The sequence below is a fragment of the Dasypus novemcinctus genome, chromosome 24, assembly GCF_030445035.2.
Source record: "Dasypus novemcinctus isolate mDasNov1 chromosome 24, mDasNov1.1.hap2, whole genome shotgun sequence".
Lineage (NCBI taxonomy): Eukaryota > Metazoa > Chordata > Mammalia > Cingulata > Dasypodidae > Dasypus > Dasypus novemcinctus.
Window position 1 is genome coordinate 53,808,345 of NC_080696.1, and position 15,051 is coordinate 53,823,395.

General features: G+C 57.0%; 1 long non-coding RNA gene across 10 annotated transcripts in view; it reads left to right on the plus strand.

The window, feature by feature from the left end:
- LOC105746480 (uncharacterized) overlaps positions 1 to 15,050 on the plus strand; it is a 92,316-nt gene extending 77,266 nt beyond the window's left edge. For 2 of the 10 annotated variants that reach the window (XR_011647353.1, XR_011647356.1), the window contains 2 exons: positions 10,164 to 10,671; positions 12,119 to 15,044. This is a non-coding gene — a long non-coding RNA (uncharacterized lncRNA). Of the gene's footprint in view, positions 1 to 10,163; positions 11,145 to 12,118 lie in introns of all 10 variants that reach the window. The other 8 variants (XR_011647357.1, XR_009183256.2, XR_009183255.2 and 5 more) reach the window with 8 other exon arrangements.
- Position 15,051: the final 1 nt, after the last annotated feature.

The window sequence follows — 15,051 nt, forward strand, 5'->3', positions numbered from 1 at the left end:
CCATCTGTCTCTCCGTGTCTCCCTGTGTTTCTCTTTGTCTGTCTCGCGTCCCTCTTTCTGTCTTTGTAGCTTTCTCCTTGTCTCTGGGAGTCCCTTTCTGTTCTCTCTTTAAATCTCTATCCTTGGGGCCATCTGAGTCTCACAGACGTCTGTGAAAATGCTGAAACAAAGAAAGATGGAGCTGCACTACAGAGAGGACACTTCAGACTAAAGATTAATTATAATGGAAGGGTAAAATCATATCATTATACAAAATTATACCATTACCCACACTTTAAAATATCAGTAGCAAAAAGGTTGTTTGCAGCGGGACACGGGGCCCTTTCCGTTGGTGGGTGGTGGGGGGGGGGGCTGCGAGGCTGCGGGACCCTGCCTGCTCCCTCTCTTTCCTGCTTCTTTGGACCCCAGGCAGCCTTGAGCCTGGGTAGAGCTGAGGGAACAAGAGCGAAGATTCTGGCCTCCGAGGACAGCTGAACCTCTTCTCCGTCCCACCCTCACTGGTCATTGAGTCCTTCTCCCTCGGTCACCGAGGACCTGCTGCCCCGGGTCTTGTGCTAAGATCCGGGAGGCACCAGTAGACAGACAAGATCCCTGCCCTCGTGATGCGTATGTTCTAGAGGGGGCACCGAACACAGAGAGCTGGGCAAACACCTCGGCAGAGCAGTTTTAGAGGGTGGTCAGGGATGAGGAGGGGTGCGTTTAGGAAGGCTGCTCTGACCTGATCTGAATTCAGAGACCAAAATTATGAGCAGGAGCCAGGCACGTGACGCTCTGGAGATGGCATTCCAGGCAGAGGCACCAGCCAGCGCAAAGGCCCTGGGGCAGGAGCAAGCTTGGAATGTTCAGGAACAGAACGACCGACCGCCAGGCTAACTGGAGCAGAGAGAACAGCGTGGCGAGAGGTGGAGGAGGGGAGGGGGGTCGACAGGACCCGGACCACGCAGGGAATCCCTGGGAGGCATCAAGCTGGGGAGTCCTTCATGCTTGGACTGGAAACTTTAAGAGGCAGAAAAGATCCCAGAATCAGGACAGCCCTTGCTGAGTATCTTGAGCAGGTGCCTTGCCGTCTCTGAGCCTGTTTACCCCCACGGGAAATGCTAACGATGAAGGCCAACCCCTGCGGCTGAGTGAGGATTAAATCCAGGGGTGGGCCAGAAGTTCCAGACTGGAGGGTCTCAGGGGAAGGCTGGGCCGTGGGGGTATTTCTCTTGGAGCTGTGGGCACAGCAGGACCACTCTTTCTGCTTGGGTTATTTGGGGTGGGTTTGGGGGAGTGGCAATAGAGGTTTTCTGGGACTGAAAGCCGAGCCCGCCGAGGCCCTGATTCCAGGGGTTGGTGGGCCTGGAGCACGCGGCAGAGGGCCTGGTTCGAGCAAGTCCACAGGGATGGGGAGGGCCTTTCCAGGTGGGAGGAAAGGCGGGAGCGAAGGTGGAGACGGGAATGCCGAAGGCGCTGCAGGGGCAGAGGGAGGAGCCCCGCCTGGCTGCTGGGGAGGGGCGAGCGGAGGCTGGAAAGACAGGTTGAACCCGGGAGGAGACCTCGAATGGCACGGAGCAGGCAGGGGGCCTTCGCGTGGGGGGAGTGGGCAGCCACGGTGCATTCTGGAGCAGGCGGAAGTGGTTTTTGGTTTTGGTTTGGTTTTCATTTTTCAATGTACTATTTTAGACATTCAAAAAAGGCTAATAAAGTAAACTTCCACGCAGCCCCACTCCAGTGTCAAAAAAAGAAAACACCCAGGATGGGGCAAGGCCTCTGTGTGTCCTTCCCCAGCTGCATCCCTTCCAGAGGTTTCTGCAGTTGGTATATGAGGATTTGGTGGTCATCATTTCCATGCAAGCCTTCATCCTCCTGTTTGTTTGATGGTGAGGTATAAATTTCACGCAGTAAAATGCACCAAGTCTGAGCGTGGGATGGGAATCACCAGCAGCTCAAAACAGAACATTTCTAGCTGCCCAGAGCCTCCCCCCGCCCCACTCTCATCTCTACCTTCCCCCGCCCCCAAAGGTAACCGCTGTTCTGGTTTCTATCACCCTAGATCGTTTTTGCCTGTTCTTGAACTTCATGTAAATGAATCAGCCACTGTCTGGCTCTTTGATCCACATTATGTCTGGGAGATGTATCCATGTTTTCTGTTGACGGTTCATTCCCTTTTCACTGCTGTGTAGTATTCTGCTGTATACACAGGCCACAGTTTGCTTACTCATTCTACTGTCTATGGACATGGGATTATTTCCTGGTTTGTTATTTTGAACGGCATTGCTGTGAACATTCATGTCTGTGTCTTTTTTTTCCCTAGGAGGCCCTGGGGATTGAACCCGGGACCTCGTACCTGGGAAGCAGGTGCTCACCCACGGAGCTGCCCCTGCCCCTTCGTCTGTGTCTTTTGGGGGCCCTAAGAATGCACCTCTCTTCGGTATATATATAGGAGTGCAGTTGTGCTGCTCTGGCCGTGGGAGCGATCGAACAGGTGACATCACTTGTACGTTTGCGCCTGCGGCTTGCCTTTCTTCCATGTGGCTTCCTGTTCTGCAGGTCCATCCGTGTTGACGGAACAGTTCAGTTCACTGTGTTTTCCTCCTTGTAGGCCACAGTGCCCTCCCCGCTCTCCTGCGCGTGGTTGTTGGACTTATTCTCAGCTGGGATTCTCTTCTGGCTTTTCCTGAGCAGCGTTTATGTCTTGGGCAAGACCAGCAAGGCCAGGGGGGAAGTGAAGGCAGCCGTCCAGGCGGGGGAAGAGGAAGAGGGGCTGGCGGAGCGGAGGGATTCGAGGGACATTCGGCAGCTTGGTTGCGGTGGGAGAGGAGAGCTGCAAGGCAGAGCCAGGCCTGCAGCCTCCACCCAGTCTCCCCAGAGGCCGGAGCTTTGGAGGCCAGAAGCCTGGGTTCGAATCCCTGTTCCCACTTCCTGGCTGTGTGACCTTGGGCAAGTGGCTTTGCCTCTTGGAGCCTCAGCTTCCTTGTCTGTAATTTGGGGCCATTACCCGTCCCCGGCGAGGTGGTGCAAGGGTTGGGGGGGCGGTGTATTCTGAGACCCCGGCCAGGGTTTCGGTCCATTTCTTTGCTGGTTGACCTTGGTTGAATTGTGTTATTTGAGCCTCAGTTTCCTTCTCGGTAACAGCACCTGCCTCCCAGCGATTTTTTGACGATGAAATGAGATTACATACATAAGGCACTTATTAAATGTGCAGTAACTGGTGGCTCCTTGTTACCTTGCTGCTGTCACTGAATCCTCGGCCTTTCCCGCCAGGAGGGAGGGGGTGGGAGAGCAGGGCCTGGGCCTCCCGCGTCGCCCACACAGGCTAGAGCAGGGGGCGTCAGAACTCTGACGCGCAGCCATACCTGCTTCTGCTGCCTCACGGGGGGCGAGCTTGGGCGAGCGCCGACCCCTCTTGGTGCCTCCTTTTCGTGGGGTCTATGACAGGGCCTACCTGGACAGGTGTTTCCTGCCTGGCCTCTGATCTGATTGGGGGTGAAGCGTTCTGGGTCGAGCGGGGCCCTGGGAGGGAGTGACATTGTCCTAGTATTGCTGTGACTGATGCAATCTGGGGGGCCTCCCAGAGACGGGGGAGCCGGCTGAGCCCCTGCGGAAGCGGGGCCACGGAGCTTGGGTGGGAAGAGAGAGGGAGGGGGATTGTGGTTCTGAAGACCACCTGAGGGCAGGTTTCAGACCGCAGGGACCCCTGAGCCCCTCACCGCAGCGCGGGGACACCCCAGGCCACAGCGGGAGGGAGGCCGGCACCCTGGCCCAGACCTGCCTCGGGCACTGTGTGCTGTGTGGCCCTGGGCACCTGCACACCTTCTCTGTGCCTCTGTGTCCTTGGAGCAAGAGTCTTGGGGAGGCCTTGCTCGCCCGTCTCCTGGAGTTCCCGGCCCCCACGGACCGCCCTCGCCCCCCTGCCCGCTGTGGAGGCCGAGGCAGGGCCCCGGGCCAGGGCCGCGCACACCTTGACAACCCGCCCACGCCAGGCACAAAGGCCCATTGTTTGGGCCCACGTTGGCGGGGACGCGGGCGGGGAGCGCCGCCTTCCACCCGGCCCGCTTGTGGTCGGCGGGGACTGAGGAGCGATTCACAGAGGCCCCCACCCCCTGCCCGGGCACCCTGCCAGACCGCCTCCCGGGCAGGCACCCTCGCCAAGCTCGGTCGGCTCCTACCCTGAGATGGGCCTCAGTTTCCCTGGCTGAGAAAGAAGGAAGCTGAACAGCCCCCCGGTGGGGAAGGCAGAGCTGGCCCTTAGGCCTGGCCGCCCTGAGATCCACGGCCACAGCTTCCCCGGCACGAGAAGCTGCCCTGCCATGCCCGGAAGGTCACGGGCACCCGGGCTTTGGCCCCCGCCCCGCCTGTTACGAATCCCTGCTGGGTGAGTCCGTTTACCTCTGCGAACCTCAGTTTCCCCATCTGTAGAAAGGGACTCGCAGGGTAAACTGAGAGAGAGGCTACCACAGGGTGCCATGCACTCATTCATCTCTAAATTCAGAAGCACATACTAGGTGTCGACTCCCAGCCGGGCCAGCTACAGAATTTTTGGGATCCAGTGCGGAATGGAAGTACGGCCCTTGTTAAAAAGCTCCCGAGACCTTCAAGGTGGTGACAGCAGAACCTTAACCCGAGCGCGAGCCCCGGCGGGCGCACGCCTCCGCCCAGCCTCTGCTCCCCCGGGCTGCCTGGTTGCTCTTTCCGTTGTCGGGGGCCTAAGACCCGGAGGCCTGTTGTTCCTGGGCTGCTGATCGGGCCCCGCAGGGCGACCTGGGCCCCCGAGCCTGCACTGAGGCTGTGATGGTGGAGACCTCCCCGCTGGCTTTGCACCCGCAAGAACGGCCGGTGGTTACGCAGGGCGTGCTCTGTGCCCCGGGCTGTTCCCGGCATTTTGCAGGAATTAATTCAGACCATCTTCCCAGCAGCTCCGTGAGGGAGGCAGGGCTTTGTCACTTCCTTGCCGGTCCAGGTGGGGAAACTGAGCCCCATCGTCGTGCAGCTAGTGCATGACTCCCCTCTGCTGGGGAAACTGTGAGCGAGGTGGCGTGCGTCTACGGGCGGCTCCAGGCTGGGAGGGGCGCTGGCGCACCGGTGGCCTGCCAGCTGCCACCCGGCCGGCCCTGCTGCGTGGCTCTGAATCACGGCCCGTGTCCCCGGAGGCTGCCTGTGCCCTGGGCACCTGCGGGGCCTGAGCCACTGCGGAGAGCACCCCGCCACCCTGCTCACCCACTGCCAGGGCCTGGGGACACGAAGGCCCCCCTGAGCAGGTGCCTGGATAAGACTCACGTCTCCTGCTGTTGGGGGCGAGGAGGAGGCCCCTGCGTGCGGCCCCCAAAGCAAACATCTTTGCGTCATCCTTCTGAGCTACCTGGATGGAACTGAGCTCCCCATCACTGCATGCACCCAAGGGGTGTCAGCTGGGGCTAGGTGCTGGAGTAGGTGACTCCCAAGGCCCTAACCTTTATTCGTGTGTTCATTTTTAGTTAGCTGTTGTGAGCGAATGGTAGGAAATCCAAAAAGTACCGAAAGGTACAGAGTGAAAAGCAAGTCTCCTGCCCCTGTCCTCCAGCCTCCTCCACTTCCCCTCCCCACAGGCGGCCACTGTTAACAGATTTTTCCAGAACTAATTTATGTACGTACAAACAAATATGGATATTGTCCTCCTCCACCTCCTTTCCTGCCTTCTTTGCCATGCAAGTGGCAACCGACGGGCCTCATACCCCATTCTGCCCCCTTTTTATTTACTTGACACCTTCTCTTGAAGACTGTTCCAGATCAGCACACACACAGCTGCCCCATTCTTCCTACTTGGCCACATGATATTCCTTTTTTTTTTTAATAATCTGTAACTTCTTCTTTTTTTTTTTTTGGATGCTCGGACCAGCTTTATTCGTAATAGCCTAAAATGATCTTTGGCATACCCACGCCATGGAATATTACTCAGCAACAAAAATGACGACCGTTGGTGCCCAAAACAACTGGATGAACCTCAAGGGAATTAAGCTGTGAAAAAGCCAATACCAAAAGGTCACACGCTCTGTGTTTCCATTCTTAGTCTCAAACGGACAAGACTGTAAGAGATGAAAAGTGGATGAGTGGTTGCGAGAGGCTGGGGATGGCAGGGGGTGGGAGAGGGTGTAACTACAGAGGGGGCGCCCGGGGGATCTTGTGAGGCTGTAGTTCCGGGTCTTGACTGTGTGGTGTTGACACAAATCCACCCCCGTGATAAAATGACAGGAGTGGACCTACGTGCCCATGACTTATTCTTATGTGATTCAAGGCCTTCTCGATTTTGAGTTCTATGAGGCTTGGGGTTTTGGGATGTGCACCCTCCTAGCTCTGGTGGCAGCCTGAGAAGCTTTGCAAAGGTTGGCTGGAATCGAGAAGCCCATCTTGCATCTGCTGCCTGTTTTGGGTGGAAGCTATAGCCAGAAGGGAGAGGGAGAGGGAGGGAAAGCCTTTCACCCGCATCCCCCCACGCCGGCACTGGGATCCAGCGGTGCACCCCACAGGCCCAAGCCCTGTGCAGCTGGCTCACCCGCTCTTCTACCTGCAGTGTGGTCAGGCTGTGGGAGGAGGTGCTCACGTGCAGGGCTGGCTGTCCAGAGGAGAGGACTTCATTCTCCAGTGTGTGCGTGTATGTGTGCGTGTAAGGGGTGAGCGATGGCTCTTCAGAGGAGGGGCTCTTTGGGTGGGGAGTTAAAGGATGCCTAGGAGTTCAAATGATAAGGGTGGAGATGGACCCCGTGAAGAAGAAGAAACTACCTATTGGATGCAGAAACGACCACCAGCTTTTCCCATTTATTAAACACCTACAATGTGCTAGGCACATGTTAAGTGCTTCAGTTGCATTTAAACTCCCAACTTGGCAATTATCATTGCCAATTTACAGAAGGGTAAACTGAGACTCAGAAAGGCCCACTAACTTGCTCACAGCCAAAAAGCTACAGTACTGGGGTCTGGATTTGAACCCAGGCAGCTTGGGCTCTTGGCTATTTTGCTATTCCACAAGGGAAAGAGGGAGGGCTGGTGAGGCCCTGAAGGTAGACCTTGAACTTGTGACTCTCCTAGTAGGTGCTGCTCCTGCTCAGAGGCCTTCGATGGTTCCCCACTCCCCCGGGACTCACTAGCCTCTGCTCCTCTGGCCGGAACGGGCCCTTTGGGCAGTGCCAGGCCTTTTCAGGTCTGGGTGCTGCGGGAGCTCCCTGGCTGTTAGGAAGGAGCCATGCACGGTAATTACGGAGCGAGGGGCTAATTGTGGGACACGAACTCTGTCCTGCCCCCAGCAGTGGGTTCCGGATGCGGGTGGAGAGGGCACTGGGCCTCCAGCCCTGGGTCCCCCAGGCTTTGGGGGCTCGGCCTCTAGCGCCGCTGTCGGCTTTGATCCAGTTCCTTTGGGTGCCTCCGCGGTGCCCTGGCTTGGGGCTTTTGAAGTCCCAGCGACTCCTCAAGGTGTGGATTCCTGATCATCGTGCGCACGAGACGACAGATTTCCCACAGGAAGTGACCTGTCCGGCCACACAGCGGGTCCAGGGCCGGGCTGGGCATGAAGCCATGTGCCCACCCCACCGTGCTGCCCTGTCCCGGCGACCTTTCCACCCCACTGCCCCTTGGCGGGGGCTGGATCTCGGTCCTCAGGAAAGGGGCAGTGAACCCCCGCCCCGGGGAGCTCGAGGGCTGCACCCAGGAACCGGAGGGCTGCAGTGGGGAGCCATGGCGGCCTGTGCTTCCCCCACCCAGCGTCGTGACACGGGCCCCACGCTCCGTCCTCCCTTCTCCCTGAAGGAAAGAGAGAATAATAGTTGGTTCAGATGTCAGGCCTGCTCCGCGGGGAGACTGGTTGAACAGGTCTGGGGAGGGACGGAGGGAGGAAATTATTAATAATTGCAAAGCAACCTGCCCTGCTGCCTGGAGATGTGACTGTGCGTATCGTCGGAGGTGTGGGGTTGGGGGTGCTACTCCTAGGGACCCCGCCCTGGGTTGGGGGGGCAGCCCGGAGGCCAGCGGCTGCTTTCCAGGTGCCTGTGTGGGTTGAGGAGGTGCTGAGGGGTGCAGGCATGTCCTGGCCTCTGGGTTCCCACACACCCAGGGAGGAGGGCACCCATCAACTTCAAGAGAAGGCTGGGAAGACCCCACCACTACGTGCCTTCAGGCTGCATCTCGTGAATGCCGGATTTAATCCTCACAACAACCGGATCGGGTTGGCGTTGTCAGTGCCTCCAGTTGATGGTTGGGGAAACTGAGGCACAGGAGGTCAAGTGGGGATTTAAACCCAGGAGGTGTGGGTACAGCTTGGTTGCTCTGGACCCCCAGCAGGACCGCCCTTCACTGGCACTGCTGGGGGGGGAGTCCCTGCATCTCCCCTCTGCCACCCCCGGGACAGTCCCAGCTGACACCCCCCAGTCCCCCCATGGGAGTTGCTCTGAAGCTTCTCTGAGCATCAGTTTCTTCATCTGTAGGATGTTAGGATGTGAACCAGAATTCCCTGCTGGGGCCAGGGGCAGCCGATGGTGGGCAGAAGGGCGGGGGTGGAGGGTGGGCCTGCCACGCGTCCCCTCCTGCTCCCTTCCAGCACCAGGCCTGGGGACGGCCCCTCCACCAACACCCTTTCTCCAGCCTCCCTCCAGCACCCGCCGTCTCAGGCGGCTCTCCCCTTGGCCTCGGCTGGCTCCTTTGGGTGCCTGACCGAAGCGGTTTCGCCAGCTGCGCTTGGGAGCATTTCCTCTGAAATACCTTTGGAATGACCAGCTGACACTTTAATAGGAAGATGGCTCGGACGGTGGACCAGAGGCAGGGTTTCTGGGAATGGCTAATGGCAGCTCTGGGAGCCTGACGCCAAGCCCTGCGCTCGGGGCCACCTGCCACCTCCAGCGGAGGCACGCCCGCATCGCGTGCCACCGAGGCCCGGGACCGGCCGCGTCCGCGGGCTACCTCCGGGGCATCCTCTTCCCCGGCCCGGCACCGATGGGGCGATAAGACCCCGCCTGGGAGGAGGCGGCGGCGGCCCTAATGACAGGCCTTGGTGGTGGCGGGCAGGCGAGTCAGGAGGTGGGGGTGACTCAGAGGATTGCTCCACGCGCGGGGCGGGGGCGGCGGCCGCCCGTCTGCCCCTCACCCGGCTGGCCTGAGCTGGGCCTGGGCACCCCGGGGAGGCCCCGCGGGGCCATCTGGGTGCCACCTGACCAGGGTCTCACCCTGGGCCACTTGGCACCAGCGGAGCTTGGCGTTGCAGCTGGAACTGGGACCGGCTGGGTTTTCCCCTTGTGTCGTCGCAGCGTCAGCTTCTGGGAAGTGGGAATCAGGGCTCAGAGGCCTTGGACGTGGAATCTGAGGGCCCCGGACTGAGCACAGAAGCCTCGAAGCCTTGTGGCTTTCGTGAACCTCAGGGCCAGGTGCTGGGAGCCCCAAACTCTGCAGGTAGAGCCTGCAGACACGTGTGGACTCAGGGGACACGTGTGGACTCAGGGGACACGTGTGGACTCAGGGGACCAGCAGGTGGCGATTTCTAGAGCCAAGGACCTCCAGGTTTCACGGGCTGGTAGCGCGCCAGAACTATCGATTAAAGGATCAGAAAACCGGCTACAAGGCTCAGATTCCTACCTTCACAGAGTCAGAGATTTTTAGAAGAATCACAGCAGCTGAAAAATTGAGGGGTCAACTATCTTTTTGTCTTCAACTTGATCCCATAGAGTTCAGCCAAAAATTAAGAAAAGAAAGTCTAAGTATCCATCTTCTTTTTCTATGTAGGGGATAAGCCCATGGGGCAGAAAGTTAAAAGTGGGTGACTCGAAGGTGTTTATTGTACTGTCCTTTTGACTTTCTACGGGTTTGAAATTGGTCAAAATGAAAAGGCAAGGAAAAGTGAAATAAAAAATGAAATGTAAAATGCCCTGCAGCGTTGTGGAGTCTCCAACGAGGTGATGTACAGTACGGAGACTTTCTAAATCTCTGCAACTGTGGTTTGCTTCATTCGTTCAGTGTATATTTAATTTATTCGTTAATGACGCAGAGCTCCTGCTGTGGGCTGGGAAATGTTCTAAGGACGTTGAAAATGTTAACTCATTTATCTCTCACCTGGGAGGTGCATATTGTATTATGCCCACTTTACAGATGAGAGTACTGAGGCACAGAGAGATAAACCGACCTGTTCAGGTCAAACTCAATGTGTTTTGTTTTTTTTTTTCTTTCAGGTACCAGGGCTGGGGATCGAAACTGGGACCTCGTACATGGGAAGCAGGCGCTCAGCCACTCGAGCCACCTCCGCTCCCCTCGGGGTGTTGCTAAGCAGCTTGTCCCAGGTCCTGTGCTGGGCCCTGAGATGGGGCAGTGAACAGATGGACCTTGTCCCTGCCCTTGAGACAAATAAGCGAACAAGTGAGGCTGCTGTAAGTTCTCAGAGGAAAAGCAGCTGCTGCTTGGACGGAGGCAAGGCCTCCCCTAGATGGAGTGCGCAGGGAGGGCCTCTCCGAGGAGGTGGCGTTTGAGCTGAGACCTGAACAGGGAGAAGGGGCCACCCTGGGAAGGACTGGGGACCGCAGCCATGGCCCTGGGGACGGACCCAGGCAGCAACGGGACTTGGAGCACAGAAAACGGGGACGTGAAGGGGCGGCCGGCTCCCCCGTGGCTGGACAGATGGGGAGACACAAGGCCAGAGATGGGACATGAGAGGAGCCGCGGGCTGGACTCGGAGACCCGCCTGTGGGTGCCTGGCTGTGCCCTCTGCCCTGGAGTGCCCAGGTCCCCGAAGGAGGCACCATTACCCCCGGGAAGGAAAGGGGGGCCTGGAGAGGGTCAGAGATTGGCCCAAGGACACACAGCTAGCAAGTGCTCATGGGAGGCTGCTTGCCCACTATTTACAGGCTGGGTTTTGGTACCTGGCTCACCTGCTGCCCCGCGGCCCAGCCTGGGGGCCACTCGAGAGCAGGCCCTGGGTGCCAGGATCAGCTCTGTGCCCTGGCACCCCTGCCCTGGCTTGTGGAACGATTACCCTGACCGGGCTGAGAGCGTGGAACCCAGCGAGGCCCGGGATCAGGGCCTGAGGGGTCAGCACTGCACCAGGGGGGTGGGTGGGGGCCAGGGGACATCGTGCCCCCTCCCAGCCTCAGGTCCTGCCGCCCTCGGCCACGCTGGCAAGGAGCCCCGCTCAGCATTCCTGGGCTGCTGTGCGCAGGGTGGGGCTGGGAGAAATGCAGCAGATTCCAGTCTCTGGGGCCACTGAGCAGAGGGGGGAAACTGAGTCCGACACGGCAGGGTGTGGGAATCATCCGTGTTTGCGCATGGGCACAGGCGTGAGGTGGAGTCCACGTGCGTGTGGGCACGCTGGTTGTGCACGCAGTGCTCCCGAGGGCCAGGGAGGGTTCAGCCACGGCCGTGCACAGCGCTGGGAACACGGCTGCGCACGAGGGTGCCTGGCTCAGTGCATGCGTGCGCGTGCCCGCCAGCACACGCAGGCCTCACGTACACGCGCACTGAGGAGTAGCCTGGCAGGTCAAGTCCCTCCCTGCCACTTCCCAGCCGTGCTGGGTTCCTGGATCTCTCTCGGCTCCAGGGTCCAGACCTGAGGAATGGGGGTGCAGATCGCAGCCTGGGGCGGGGGGGGGCGGGTCTGGGCTAGCCTCCCCGGCCCCTCCTCGGCAGGGGGCCTGCCCTGGAGGGTTGAGGAGGGGGTTCAGCGCCCTGGGCTCTCCCAGGCCCCGTGTCACCCATCAGTGCAATGGCCCAGGCTTTCCGTTCCCTGAGCGGGTTTTTGGCACGGCTGGCCCGAGGCTAGACGCCTACACACCCGCTCCCCTGCTGGCCCAGGGGTCCCACCAGGCCGGGGGGTCAGGGCGCCGCCTTGTCTGCCAAGGGGCGTGCGTGGAGAGGCCCAGGCCTCAGCGCCCTCCGTGTCTCTCTCTCTGGGGCCCTGGAGTCCCCAGCTGGGCTCGGGGCCGGTTCCACCCTTGGAGGCTCGGAGGCCTTGGTCTTCTCATCTGCAAAGTGGAGACCATAAAACCGCTGCCCCAGGGAAGAAGCAAACAGTATGGTGGCGGGCGCATAGTAGGTGCTCAATACTTGTCAGCTGCTCTGGCTGCTAAGACCAGGACTGCTGCTGCGGATTTCTGCTTCAAGTTTCATTCATCTGCTCATTCATTCATTTGGCCAGGGTTGATTGCGACCCTACTATGTTCCAGTCCCTGTGCTGCGTGTGGGGATAACGTCACAGAACAAAACCTGCAAAATTCCTGCCTTCGTGGAAGACAAGAAACGTCAATGAGTGAGTAAACAAATGGCGCCATTTCAGACTGGGGTAAAGCAGAGGAGGAGACTTAACAGGGAGGTGCGGTGGAGAGTGACAGGGCTACTTCAAAGAGAGTGGCCGGGGAGGGCCACCGTGAGAAGCAGCTGCGACCTGAGCGCGGGGTGTTGAAGGGGGAGGAAACAGCGAAGGCAAAGGCCCTGGGGTAGGAGCCAGTTAGGGGGGTTCCAAGGCCAGGAAGGCGGCCACTGTGGCTGGAACAGAGAGAGGGAGAGGGCTGAGAGCGGGGGTGGCTCCTGCAGGGCTGGGAGGCAGGGGTGAGGAATTTGAATTTTATTCCAAGGGTGATTATTATAAACAAAGACCAATGTTATGAGTGACTACGGCACGCAAAGTGCAAACTCATCGTGATTCACTTCCAGCCCTGAACTCGGGCCCTTTGGATTAGGAGCCTTAAAGAAAAGCACCTGCGCACCTCTCCCTCGGCTCTTTTATAAAGAAATCAGAACCTAACAGGCCCCTGCAATTTGTTCAGTGCTACTTCGCTGTGTTAGATGTGATTGCGAGTTTGTGAGCTGGGAACGTGGCTACGGTTGTTGGACTCCAGGGCTTGCTGGGTGAGCGAGGGTGCATTGGGTTGGGGAGGGGGGCACGATATCACCAGCCTTGATTTCAACAGCACAGGGGCGATTGGGGAAGATTTGTGAGCTCAGCCGGTCCAACCCCCTGACTCTCCGATGAGGAACCTGAGGTCCAGACAGACAATGGGAAGTGAAGGTCCAGGTGACGCTGTGAGTCAGAGGCAGATGTGGGACTTGAACTCAGGCCCCTGACTTCCAGTCCAGACTTTCTGAGAAATGGGTGTCTTTTCATGGACTTCCCCTTTCTCTTCCTCCTAGACAGTGTCAGCTGCTCTAGTGACCAAGAAGGAAACATGAGGTAGATGTCTGGAAATTTGGGGTTCACTCTTTATCCCCCATGGGGTTTCTCATCAGCAGCCCTATTGACATTTTTAAAAAAAATAAATTTATTTATTTATTTCTCTCCCCTTCCCCGCTGCCGCCTCCCACCTCCCGCCTCCCCAGTTGTCTGCTCTCTGTGTCCATTTGCTGTGTGTTCTTCTGTGACCGCTTCTGTCCTTATCAGGGGCACCAGGAATCTGTGTTTCTTTTTGTTGTGTGATCTTGTTGTGTCAGCTCTCTGTGTGGGTGGCGCCATTCCTGGGCAGGCTGCACTTTCTTTCGCCCTAGGCGGCTCTCCTTACGGGGCATGCTCCTTGCACGTGGGGCTCCCCTACGCCGGGGACACCCCTGCGTGGCAGGGCACTCCTTGCGTGCATCAGCACTGCGCATGGCCAGCTCCACACGGGTCAAGGAGGCCCGGGGTTTGAACCGCGGACCTCCCATGTGGTAGACGGACACCCTAACCACTGGGCCAAGTCTGCTTCCCCCTGTTGACATGTTGAACCAGGTAATTCTTGCTGTGGGGACTGGCCGGTGCCAAGCCTTGGGAGCATTTCTCAGGCCTGACAACAGGGATACCTCCAGGGTTCATTGAATTGGGAAAAAAAGGGAGAAAGAAAGAAATTTAATTCAGATTTAGTAATGATTCCTTCGGGTCTAACCCCACAATTTCAATTGCTGGATGTTGAGGGAGGCCTAGGTTTCTACAGGATGAATTAATCAAACGACTACTCTAGTGTTGGGAGAATGGGTCCTTTGGCTCAAGACAGAATTTCTACTACTGAAAGGTTTCACAAAGGGCCATTTCCCAATCAGTTTAGAGAAGACAACACCATGATCTGGAAACCTGAGGTGGAGACTCACAGAGTGGCAGGCAGAACGGCAGAGACACTGATGACAAGGACGCACCAGCCAGGTTTGAAAAGTTGTTCCATGAAACATAGACTGCGGAGAAAAGGTATTAAAAAGAAAAATCCACTCTTAAAAAATACTTTATGTTTTAGAAGCAGTCCTAGATTTACAGAAAACTTGAAAAATAGTAGAGATTTTCATATACCCCATACCTAATTTTCCCTATATAACATCATTAGTGTGGTACATTTGTTACACTTAATGCACCAACTTTGATACATTATTAACTAAAGCCCGTAGTTGACTTGGAGTTCCTAAATATTTACCTAATGTCTTTTTTTTCTAGTCCAGGATCCAACATTACATTTAGCTATTATGTCCCTTTGGGCAGCTCTTGGCTGTGTCAGTTTCTCAGACGTTCCTTGTTTTTGATGACCGTGGAAGTTTTAAGGATTACTGGTCAGGAATTTTGTAGAATGCCCCTCTATTGGAATTTGTCTGATGTTTTCCTCGTGGTTAGACTAGAGCTATGGGCTTTGGGGAAGAAGGCTGCAGAGATAAACTGCTGTTCTCATCACATCACATCAAAGGGTAGGTACTGTCAATGTGACTTACCACTGTTGTTGTTGACCTTGACCACCTGACTGAGGCTGTGTCTTTCAGGTCTCTCCATTATAAACTTACTTTCCCCCCATGCTTTCCAGACTCTTTGGAAAATATTACGCACAGCCCATACCTAAGGACTGGGGAGTTATGCTCACCTCCCCCTTGAGGGTGGAGCATCTACATCACTTATTTCGAATTCTTCTACATGGGAAATTTGTCTCTTCTCCCCTATTGGTTAATGTATTCAATCATGGATATGTATTTTGTACTTTGGGTTATATTCTGATATTAAAATTTTTTTTTTTGTTGCTCAGGTTGTTCCAGCACTGGCCATTAGGAGCTCTTTCCCGAAGGCTCCCACGTTTGACATACCCCAATCAGTGTGCATTTTATTGTACTAATTAATTTATCTGACCTTTA